General features: G+C 34.4%; 1 pseudogene; it reads left to right on the plus strand.

Moving 5' to 3' along the window:
- Positions 1-6,242: 6,242 nt before the first annotated feature.
- Positions 6,243-6,361, plus strand: LOC120594634 (uncharacterized; annotated as a pseudogene).
- The last annotated feature ends 4,441 nt before the right edge of the window (positions 6,362-10,802 follow it).

The following is a 10,802-nucleotide window of genomic DNA, read 5'->3' on the forward strand; positions in this document are numbered from 1 at the left end:
TTAACATGAAGCAGAAATAAGAAAAGGTAACTATTACAGACAGCTCATTTTCCATGTTGTCTTCCTCATGGACACATTTTTGACTTGTGTTAAACAATTAAAATCACTAAAGCTGATTTGCATGTGTGTTGTATGGAGATAGTTTTGATTGTCTTAATACAGGAGCGTGTGGGCCCTGGCTCCTGTTTTTCTGAATAGTTTTCCAAGTGTGTGAAACTACATCTCCTTCTTGAAACTAGAAAACCAGCTTTCTTCACTTCAAGGCTGCCATTCCAAATATTAAGAATGACTGCTCTACACGTAAGGAAAAAAATTAGGCTCTTTAATTATTCTGTTAGCTAATTGGCTACTACTGAATCTATCAGGACTTTTCTATGTTTTATAATTTAGATATTTTCCTTACCCCCGAGGCTACATGGTCTCTACCTTAAGTTCGAGATTTTACACTGATGCTTTTAAGTTGCTCTATTTTATTTATAAATCTGAATTCCATGCTTACTTCTTCTTCCTTCCACAGTGGAAGACGGCAATGGTTTAATTCATTTCCACACTGCACCTCTGGGTCTATGACTAGACACAAATTTCCAATGTAAGATCTCTGCACACCTGAGTTATTTGTATGAACTCTGGTTCCCAGGAACAACTTCTTCCATTTTTTGGTCTGTTGTTCTTCTGGTATATTTAATTTTTGTGGCCATGTACCTGACACAAATATTGAAAGTTCACCATGCCGTACATTATCCCAGTCTCATCATAAGATATTTTAATAAGTGGTCAATGTAGAAAAATTTTTCTACAATGCTTTAACATAAAAATCTCAGATAGACTCTATAAACACTGCTAAGTCATTTACTTCCATGGCTTTAGACATAAAACTTTATGAGTGGTTAATATCTGGCATACATGGCTCAATTAGAATATTTTTTCAGTGAATTTCAAATTGAAGTTAAGAAACTTTAGTCTAGAAACCAGATAGATAATTTACTTTTATGTAAAAGTAAGAGGTAGCAGTGAGAATAGTGAAAAATTAGAGTATACATCTAGTGGTACCTGATATTTAGCTTCTATGAATGGTTGCTCTCTAGAAACCATGGCACATCTTTCCACATTTCTAATCTAATTATTTAAAGGAGTTAGGTGCCAAATTTTCTTAGGAGATCTCCTAATCATTAATTTTGACTTAAATATTAAAAAATAGAGTATACATCTGAGAAAAATAATTGGTACTTGTTTCCTTGGACACTAGTTTCTAGTTTACAACCTTAACTCTACCTGGCTTGTGTTGTCTTTTTTTTTTAATGCATGATGATTTTATAGTACGTATTTACAAATTGTGTTACAAACTAGCCATAGTCAATGAATATTAATAGTATAAAAGTCTCATTATTTGATTTATTGCAATAGCTGTAAAATCATTGCTTCTAAACATTAGGACTATATTTTTAAATGTAACTTTTGATAATTTAGCCCAGTAAATGATGGGGAAATACAGGTCCTATAAAAGGACAATAGGTAGAGAATTTTTGGTATATGAGAGATGAGTGGTTTTGACTCTTCCAAATAATAATTGGCACCTGCACACTGATTTACTTTAATATTCCATGCCATATTAATAATTTGACACACAAAATAATCCTTGTAAGGGAGTTTCTAATGTGCCACTTAACAATTTTTTTCAAATACAATCAAAAACTAGGAAAATACAGATTTTAGGTAAAAACAGTAAACCCAAATATTGATCTGACTTCAAGTGTCAGGTTTCACCCATTGTACAAGGCTAGTTGTGTTTGAAAAACATAGAATCTGCCTATCCATCTTCAGAAGCCTACCCAAAGGAATGAGCCAAATGTAGTGCATTGGGTAGGCCATCTTCAGAAGCCTACCCAAGGGAATGAGCCAAATGTAGTGTCGATGTAGTGCCTTTGAAACATAGATTATATTACACATCTGATTTTAATGCCTCTAATATTACCTACAGATAAAAGAATCCTGGGAATTATCCTCTCTTAACAGCTCACTATTCAGGAGAACTCTAAGAAATGGAACCACATCATGGCCTGAAAAACATCCCTAGTTTTTCAGTTAAAACAATATTAAATTAGGGAAAAAAAAAAAAAACCCACGCTGTGCTTACAACTGTGTGCTATCCTGGCATCAAAAATAATGATGACCCAGGACAATTTATTTCTTGTGCAACATATGTGAGTAGGATTATGTGAATTCTTCAGGACAGAATACAAATAAAACATCTTTTTTATCACAGAATTGGTAAGATATTTTAAAAGTTTACCTAAAGAAAACCTGAAATTATTTTTTGTTCCCTAATTAATCAAATGTAGTTTCTTGTTTAACATACTTTCCAAACTAATGGTCTGAAAGAGATATTTGGTTTTCCAAATCTTCTTAGTCTTTATTAATGGATTTCAAATTGTGTAGAAAATTAGAAAATTTCCTAGTTTAGTTGGCCCAAAGTGATCTCTATTGGCCTTTAGGGAAATCATAAACTCTCATTTTGTTTTCTCTCTTCAAATCTTGCAGGAAGAAACTTTAAAGTTTTAGTCCCTGTTGAAGGTTTGACTTTACAATAGGGTAAAAGTTGTTTTATTCTCAGAGTATGTTGACATATACCTATTAGATTCTCCAGAATTGAAGACTTATTTTTCTCAATGACTGTGCATTAAAGATCTGACCAGTGCCGAGAGGGGTGGGCCTGAAGCCTAAGAGAGCCAGACAAAAATTTAGATGAGTTCCAAAAGAAAATATGCATAGAGTAAATAGGTTAGCCTCTACTTTATATGATAAAGAGATGTTATGAATTTGTTATATTAACAATTATTAAATGGAGCACTGGATGCCAGATGGTAAGCCATGACTTAACAAAAGACCACCTGGGAAATAAAAATAGAAAAAATTATTAACTTTTAGCCAGGATGGTGGAATAAGTAAACACAGTGTTAGCCTTGTCTTATGATCATTAATATTACAACTATAGAACAACCGTCATTGAGAGTCACTAAAGTCTAACTGAACAGAAGTCCTATAAGTAAGAACATACAGAAGAAGCCACATTGAGACTGGTAGGAGGGGTGGAGATGCAGAATGGGCTGGTATCATACCCATGTGTGGTAGTTAAAAATCGAGAGGGATAGCTCGGATGTGAAGGTCCCCCCTGAGGAGCGAGGGAACCCAGCCCCACAACACGTTCCACAGCCAGGGTTCCAGTTGTAAGAAACAGAAGTTCCCATAATTTCTGACTGTGAAAACCAGTAAGGATTGTGGATGAGTGAGACAGAAGACTGCTAGAGTACCAGGTATGCCTCCTAAAGGGTTCGCACCCAGAATTGCTCATTGTTGGACTCACTTCCTCTGAGTTCCAGCCCTAGAGCAGAAGGTCAGAAAGTTCCAAGGACATATGAAGAGAAACTGAATAGGGAGCTTCAGGTGAGGTCTGGAGGGAAAACTTTCTCCCAAACAAAAGTGCTGGCAGAGCCATTGTTCCTTTGTTGAGCATTCCCCCCATTTATCCTTTAGGATCAGGCAGGCTCCATATCTGAGTTTCTATCAATCAAGCTAACACTATTCACCCCATCTTGGTGATTCCTTGAGAACCTGCCATGCCCAAATTTCAAGCCCACCCAAGCCACTGACAGTGGCTTTTCCACATAAATGACATGTGTTGGATTATGCTGCAGACTTTCCTAAAATTTCTCAAAGGTTCAAAACTCCCCAACAATCAGTATCTGGCCTCACTGTGCCTAAAACTCTTGCTTAGCAGTCCCAAGCCTGGCACTGGCAGCAACCAGCCTCATTCCACAGATTAGCCTCTCCCAGAAATTTTCAAGCCCAGCACAAGTGGCAACCATCTACAGATGACTTTATAGCTCATAAAAAATGACCTCAAGCAGGGCACAAGCAACAGCTTAACTTTGCCTGCACCAGAACCCCTTCCAAGAGTCCCCAGAACCAATACACCCAGTAGCCATCTTCAGACCATACCAGAACACCATCCAGCTACCACCAGAAACAACACACCCAAAGGGAAGACTCAGCAGGCACCAGAGCCCTGTTAAAGGGAATCCTGCTTTGTTGGGTCAGCCTCTGCACAACAGCTCTTCCACTATAGTCACAGTCAGTCTTCAAAACCAATCAGCATGAGGCTCAGTTCCTCCCACTGACATGCCAATAGCAATGAAGACTCAAACTAGAACTAGGAGGGCACATACAACCCACACAAAGGACACACCTGGAACATCAGGCTCAGGTGACCAGGGACATTGCACCACTGGGCCCCACAGGACACTTACTACATAAAGTTATTCTGTTAAGACCAAGAGGCATTGCAGTTCTGCCTAATAAATAGAAAAAAGAAAAAGAAAAACACACAAAAAGGCAGCTAATATGGGAGATAAAGAAACATGTTCCAAATGAAAGGGGTTTTTAGGGAGTCTTATCTAAAAAGTGTACAGGAGAAGGTCCTGGGAGGTGAGGGAGATTATTGATCACAAGAGCTGCTGGAGATGTTATATAAGGAACTTACATTTACTTGTGACTCTGCAGGCTGTTATCAAGTGAATGCACTTACATGAAGAGGTTAGTGTCAGCTCAAGGTCCTCTGAGGACTCTTGGCCAAATAAAATGGATGTTGAAAAAGCAATCCCATAAAGTAGCTAACTCTTGAAAGGAAAAAAAAAAACTTTATATTTCTTCTACTCTTCTTCAGCTTCTTTTTTACCAAATCTCTTTTTAGCATGATGGTAGCAAGTTCTTAAAGGCCATGTAAATAGTGTAGGCTTAGAGGAGAATTAACAAGAACATAAGATTAAATATTTATTCAGGAGGGGTCCACATATGTTTGGACATCAAACAGGAGTTATGATTTGCAGATAGAAGTTTTGAATAAAAAATATATATATAGTAATACACAGAGTAACTTCACCTGGACTCTTTCTCTGTGCATATACCTCCCTAATTATACTATTTCAGAGTTATATATACCATTTTTTCATAGTAACCAGAAAAAAGTTATGAATTAACAAACAAGAAATGAATAAATTAGTAAAGTAGGGTTGGAAATGCACAAAGACCTGTGATGTGTAAAAAAGGCTTACTCCACAAAAGATTATCATAGTTGTATTTACTATGAGGAAAATCCCATGCAAAATTCTTGTTCGCTATGATGTTTGAAAAACATCTAAGTTTTAAAAGGATAGATGAATAGTTTTAGAGTTAAATTGGTCTTGTATGAAACCTCAAATTGCAATGGCAGTCATAATCCTCATGAGCAAGTTAATGCATTAAGAAATGGTATTGAATTTTGTATCTAACGTAATTAGTTTTTGCTAGGAATGAGAATCTTGTTCTGGAGATGCATTTGCTGTGCTGATGGGTAGAATTTATAGTGCTATATTAATATATGTAAAGCTGTTTTAATGCTTATATTTATATCTTTCCAGTGATGAAACTGGAGAGGAGGTGACTATTGCTTTCTAAAATGTAAGTATTTGAGACTGATATTATATTTATATAAGCATTATTTAGTCTCTGCCAGTTGGAAATAAGGGTTTTTCCAGCTTCAAAGTATTTATCCAGTTAGATCTAGTCCAAGTATTCCGAAAAGATATCTGTTACCCCAAATCTTCCAATAATAATTCAAATAATAATTCTATTAAAATCTTTTCTTTTTTCCTATTACAACAATAGAGAATGATTTTTCCTAGAATCAGCATCAACAATAGAGATTGGATCAAGAATGTGGAGTTTCAAGGTCTGGTCATCTCTTTATTTTCATTCTCAAATATATTCACAACCATACCCATGTGCAGCTACTACCAGTTCTAATCATCAGACATTCTTAACTCTTCGTTTTGAAGACTCCTCAATTCCGTCTCAGTCTGCTGCATATACAAAGATGTTAGCATAAATCAAGAAGCTTCTCTATTTCCTGTGGAGCCAAATTCCTAAAAATTTTAATAAAGGTCAGAGATGACATTTGAGATGCCAACTTTAAGGATAAAAATATTGCCTAGCCTGGGTTTGAATTGTTTAGTACAAAGTCAAATCAAAAACTTTAAGAGATGTTAGAGAGAAAAATGTTTTACAGAGAGTTATACAGATATCAATGAAGTATTTAAACAAGAATACTAAAAAGTGGAGATAAAGGGGCAGAGTTTGTTCCGTAGTAGACGCTGACCAGGATGATATTATTTCTTTGGTCTATTCACCACTGCTTATAAAGTGACTGAGTCTACAGCCATGCCATCCTGAATGTGCCTGATCTCGTCTGATCTCGGAAGCCAAGCAAGGTCAGGCCTGATTAGTACTTGGATGGGAGACCACCTAGGAAAACCAGGTGCTGTAGGTGTTAATAAATAAATAGATAGATAGATAGATAAATAAATAGATAGATAGATAGATAGATAGATAGATAGATAGATAGATAGATAGATAGATAAAGTGATTGAGATGAGGATGATGGCTTCAGAAAATTTGGGGAATAGAGTCATATGTGTGCATCTATTGGCTATTTGGAAAGAAGTATAAATATGTTATTTACTAATTTTTTTTAGTCTGTCTTCACTCTAACATTGTTTCTACATAATTCGTTGCCATGGGAGAACAGAAAAAGCAATAGCAAAAATTGTATGATAAACAAACATACAAAACAGGGAAGTTTCCCTTTGCTTCAGTAGAGTTTCTGTGCCTAAAAGGGACAAGGAAGTTGTGAATGCCATTAATAGTTCCCTCATCTCAGCAGCAGAGTTATAAATCCATTGTTTAGGTTTTTTTTTTTTATTATAATACCTTGGTATTTGCTTATTTGAAGAAAAATTATTATATTACCATTTATCTAATTTATAATTAATAACTGCAATTTTATCACTTATTAACCTTTGAAAGGTAGATATTATTAGTTTAATTTATGATGAAATTGAAATTTTAGTTCTGAAACCTACAGAAACTTGCCCAGAGCCAGTTGGATCTAAGTCTTTCCATGAGACCACAAATGCTCTTTTCAAGATTCTTCCAACTGTAGAGTTCCTTTCACTTTGAGTGATTTCCAATTTAAAGAATCTGTCGAGTCTTTTTTTAGAGAATGATATAATTTTAAAGTTCCATGGTACCTTAGAAGCTTTCTAGACCAAAGTTCCACCCAATGCAAGAATAGCATCCTCATTTTACCTAAGGAATGTTCTTTCATTCACATAATAGTAAGTATGATATTTCAAAAGGAAGCTATTGTATTAAGGAAAAATCACATTATTTCACTAACTACTACCCTCTTTTCCTGGTTCTGCTTTGTGGCGTAATTTACAACATCAACAAAAAAAATCAATCCTTATTGCACGTAAACTGTAAAACATTAATCAATGACTAAATAATTTCTTTACTTTCTCAAGCCTATCCTGTGCCATCAATATGCCAATAAATCTACCCTTTGACTTCTAATCTATTAAGACTAGAGGGCATATTAGTTATTTGCCAAATGATGTATCTTTCACCTGGAAAATGTGAGTTTTATAAAATGTTATAAAAGTCATTTATCAAAATTAATAGAAACGAAGGAAAGAAGTAGGAGCATATTATGTTCTGCCAAGCTCTAATTTCTTGATTTCTGTCCAGATAAATTATATGCACTCACTATTTTGTAATCATGGTCTTAAATAGAGGAATTTCACCTTAATTGTGTCTAAAGTTAGAAAAGATGTGACTGTATCTTATTCTCATTCATCTTGGTCAAGTCACCTAAGTCTTGGAGGAGGCTGAGAAAGGCCATATCCACAGATTCTGGGTCTGGATGAATCACTCTGAGTTTAGATGCCTGTTAAGTTAAACAAAAACACGACTTATCAAAATTTGTAGGATGCTGTGAAAACAGTGCTTAGAGGCAAATTTATAGCATTGAAAAAATATTAACTGTATTAAAAAAGAAATATTTGAAATCAATAATCTAAGTTTCCATTTAAGTCAACTAGAAAGGAAAAAGGTAATTAAATCTAAAAGTAAGTAGATGAAAATAAGTAATAAGAATTAGAGTAAAAAACAAGGAAATTGAAAGCATAAAATCAATAAAAAAATCAACAAAGCCAAAAAATGATTCCTTGAAAATATTTTGATATCAAAAATATCAATAAAAGCAATCTGTAGCTAGGCTAACAGAGAAAAAGAGAAAGAAAACACCAGTTAATAATATCAGAAATGAAAGCAGAGATATTCTACAGATATTATAGACATTAAAAGGATAATAAATACTGTGAACAACTTTATATTCAGAAATCTGATAACTGAAATGAAATAGACCAATTTCTTAAAAAACACTATTTGTCAAAACACATAAGAAGAAATAAATAATCTCAATAGGCCTATATCTGTTAAAGAAATTGAATCATTGATTAATAACCTTCCAAAAGATAAAGCACCAGGTCTTGATGGGTTCACTGATAAATTCTACCTTTTAAGGAATAAATTTTACTAATTCTCTATAATTTATTATGTGAGCCCCCAGTAGGTCACTGTTCTCAATGTCCACTTACAATAGTTTTAAAAATTGGTTTTCTTTAAGGATCATCTATGTGAGTACATTTCCTAAGTCCTATTAAAAGAATTTCCAGTGTGGAGGCACGACCATTATGCCTTTGTACATAATTAATATTTTTACAAAAAGTTAATATAAAATGACACAATAACAGCAAAAATAACAAAGATAGCAGCACTGGCTTATCTGATTTTATTAGTTTCCTAAGGCTCGTGTCACAAAATATCACAAACTAAGTGACTTAGAAAAACAAAAGTTTATTCTGGAGGCCAAAAGTCCAAAATCAAGTATCGGCCAGGCCATGTTCCTTCTGAAGCCTGTCGGAGAGATTCCTCCCTTATTTCTTTCTAGGTTCTGGTGATTTCTTGGCAATCTTTGGTGTTTCATTGCTTGCATTTGAGATAAATCAGTCTCTTACTCTGCCATTACGTAGCATTCTCCGTGTATGTCTTTGTTCAAATTTCCCTCTTATAAGGACACTAGTCATATTGGATTAAAGGTCCATCCTGCTCCAGTATGACTTCATTCTAACTAATTAATAAGCAATGTTCCTATTTCCAATAAGGTCATATTCTAAGGTATGTGAGTTAGAATCTTAACATATCATTTTAGGGGCCACCTATTGCCTGGTAACACTAATATTGTTTCAGGTCAAACTAGTTTACACCGCAGTAACAAAGTACAAGATATATGTTGCTCACAGTAACAAAGACGTATATCTTGTTCATGCTATATGATACCATCTTGCTTATCATCATCACTCAGGGATCCAGGCTAATAAAGTAGTAATCATCTCAAAAGTTGTCAGTCAGTCACTATGCCAAAGAGAAAAGAGCACTGCAGGCTTTCATAGGTGACTATATTCATCAGTCCAAGAAAGCCAAGAATGTAGTAGCACAGTTTGACTAGAAGGTAGTAGAATCAGAATATCACTAATGTCAGATGCTTTCAGTCACAAGGAACAGAATACATAGCTAATATTGGCTTAAATCACAAGATTATTTTTTACTTAACAAGCTTTACAGAGATTAGAAGTCAAAGGATTGATTTATTGGCATATTGATGTCATCAAGAACCCAGGAGTATCTCAGTGTCTCAGTCTCTCTCTCTCTCTCTCTCTCCCTCTCTCTCTCTCTTCCAGGTGCTGAGTCAAACATTTACTCTTTAACCAATCACTACCACAGGTGAACTGCTTTGCAATAATTAGCTTGGAACCATCCTGAGGCAAGATTGTGACCACTCAAACTAAATTGTACTGTTTGCAAGAACAGAGGGAGCGAATTGGTAAACTGGTGACTTGCTATAGAATTAGAGCAAATGTATGCCACAAACAATGATGTTCATAAATTTAAGCATTATCTTATAGTACATGCAATGAATGGATAGCTGGGCAAAAAAATCATATTTCTTCACTTGAATTTTTAGGTTATTAAAAAATAAGTTAAATTTGGATGTGGATTTAATTGGATAATATGCCTTTAATTGGATAATATGCCTATTCAAGTATGTTTAATAGTTGTTCACCAAATAATAATAACAATAATAATTTCTGTCATGTGCATAATATGTATTGTGTATATTATTATACACATTTTTCTTGTTTCTCAAGGGAAAATGTCATAATGAAGTCAGAGAGAGGGAATTATGATTTATCTTTATTAAAAAATAAGAAAACAGACATTAGTGAATGCTATGGGTAAGACTGAGGATAGACGTTTCTAATCCAGACCCGTGCTTCTCCACTATCCACTGGTACCTCTTTCTCTTCTTGTGCTTTGTCCATTTTTATAATAATGCATATTTTCAAGAATAAAACCCATGAGGCCAATTAAATAGCCTATATGATTAATCTTTAGATTTCTTTTGAGCCAAATCACAACTAAATTACACACCACTATTTTGGAAATAATTGAAATTTAAAAGAATTGAACTCTATCAAATATTTTCTGTGTTTCAAATGAGAAAGTAAGATTAGATACCAAATAGTAATATACGGAGACTTTAAAATATGTCTGATTTTATAAGATTTTAAATTAAAAGGACTACTGTTTATAAAAATATATACATATGTGTGGAATTGGTGATGTGACTAGCCCTTAAGACATTGTTATAAAGAGTTTCAACATTTTCTTTAGAAATGTCATGGTTTCACAGTCACTCAGGGGTGACTCCATGCATTTGATTGTTCAGAATTGCAACAAAAACAACTCAAACTCCAATAAGATTTTATCATGCTGAGGCATCTCAGGGCATTTTGAAATCATATTAA

The sequence above is a fragment of the Pteropus medius genome, unplaced genomic scaffold, assembly GCF_902729225.1.
Source record: "Pteropus medius unplaced genomic scaffold, Ma_sr-lr_union100, whole genome shotgun sequence".
Taxonomy (NCBI): Eukaryota; Metazoa; Chordata; class Mammalia; order Chiroptera; family Pteropodidae; genus Pteropus; species Pteropus medius.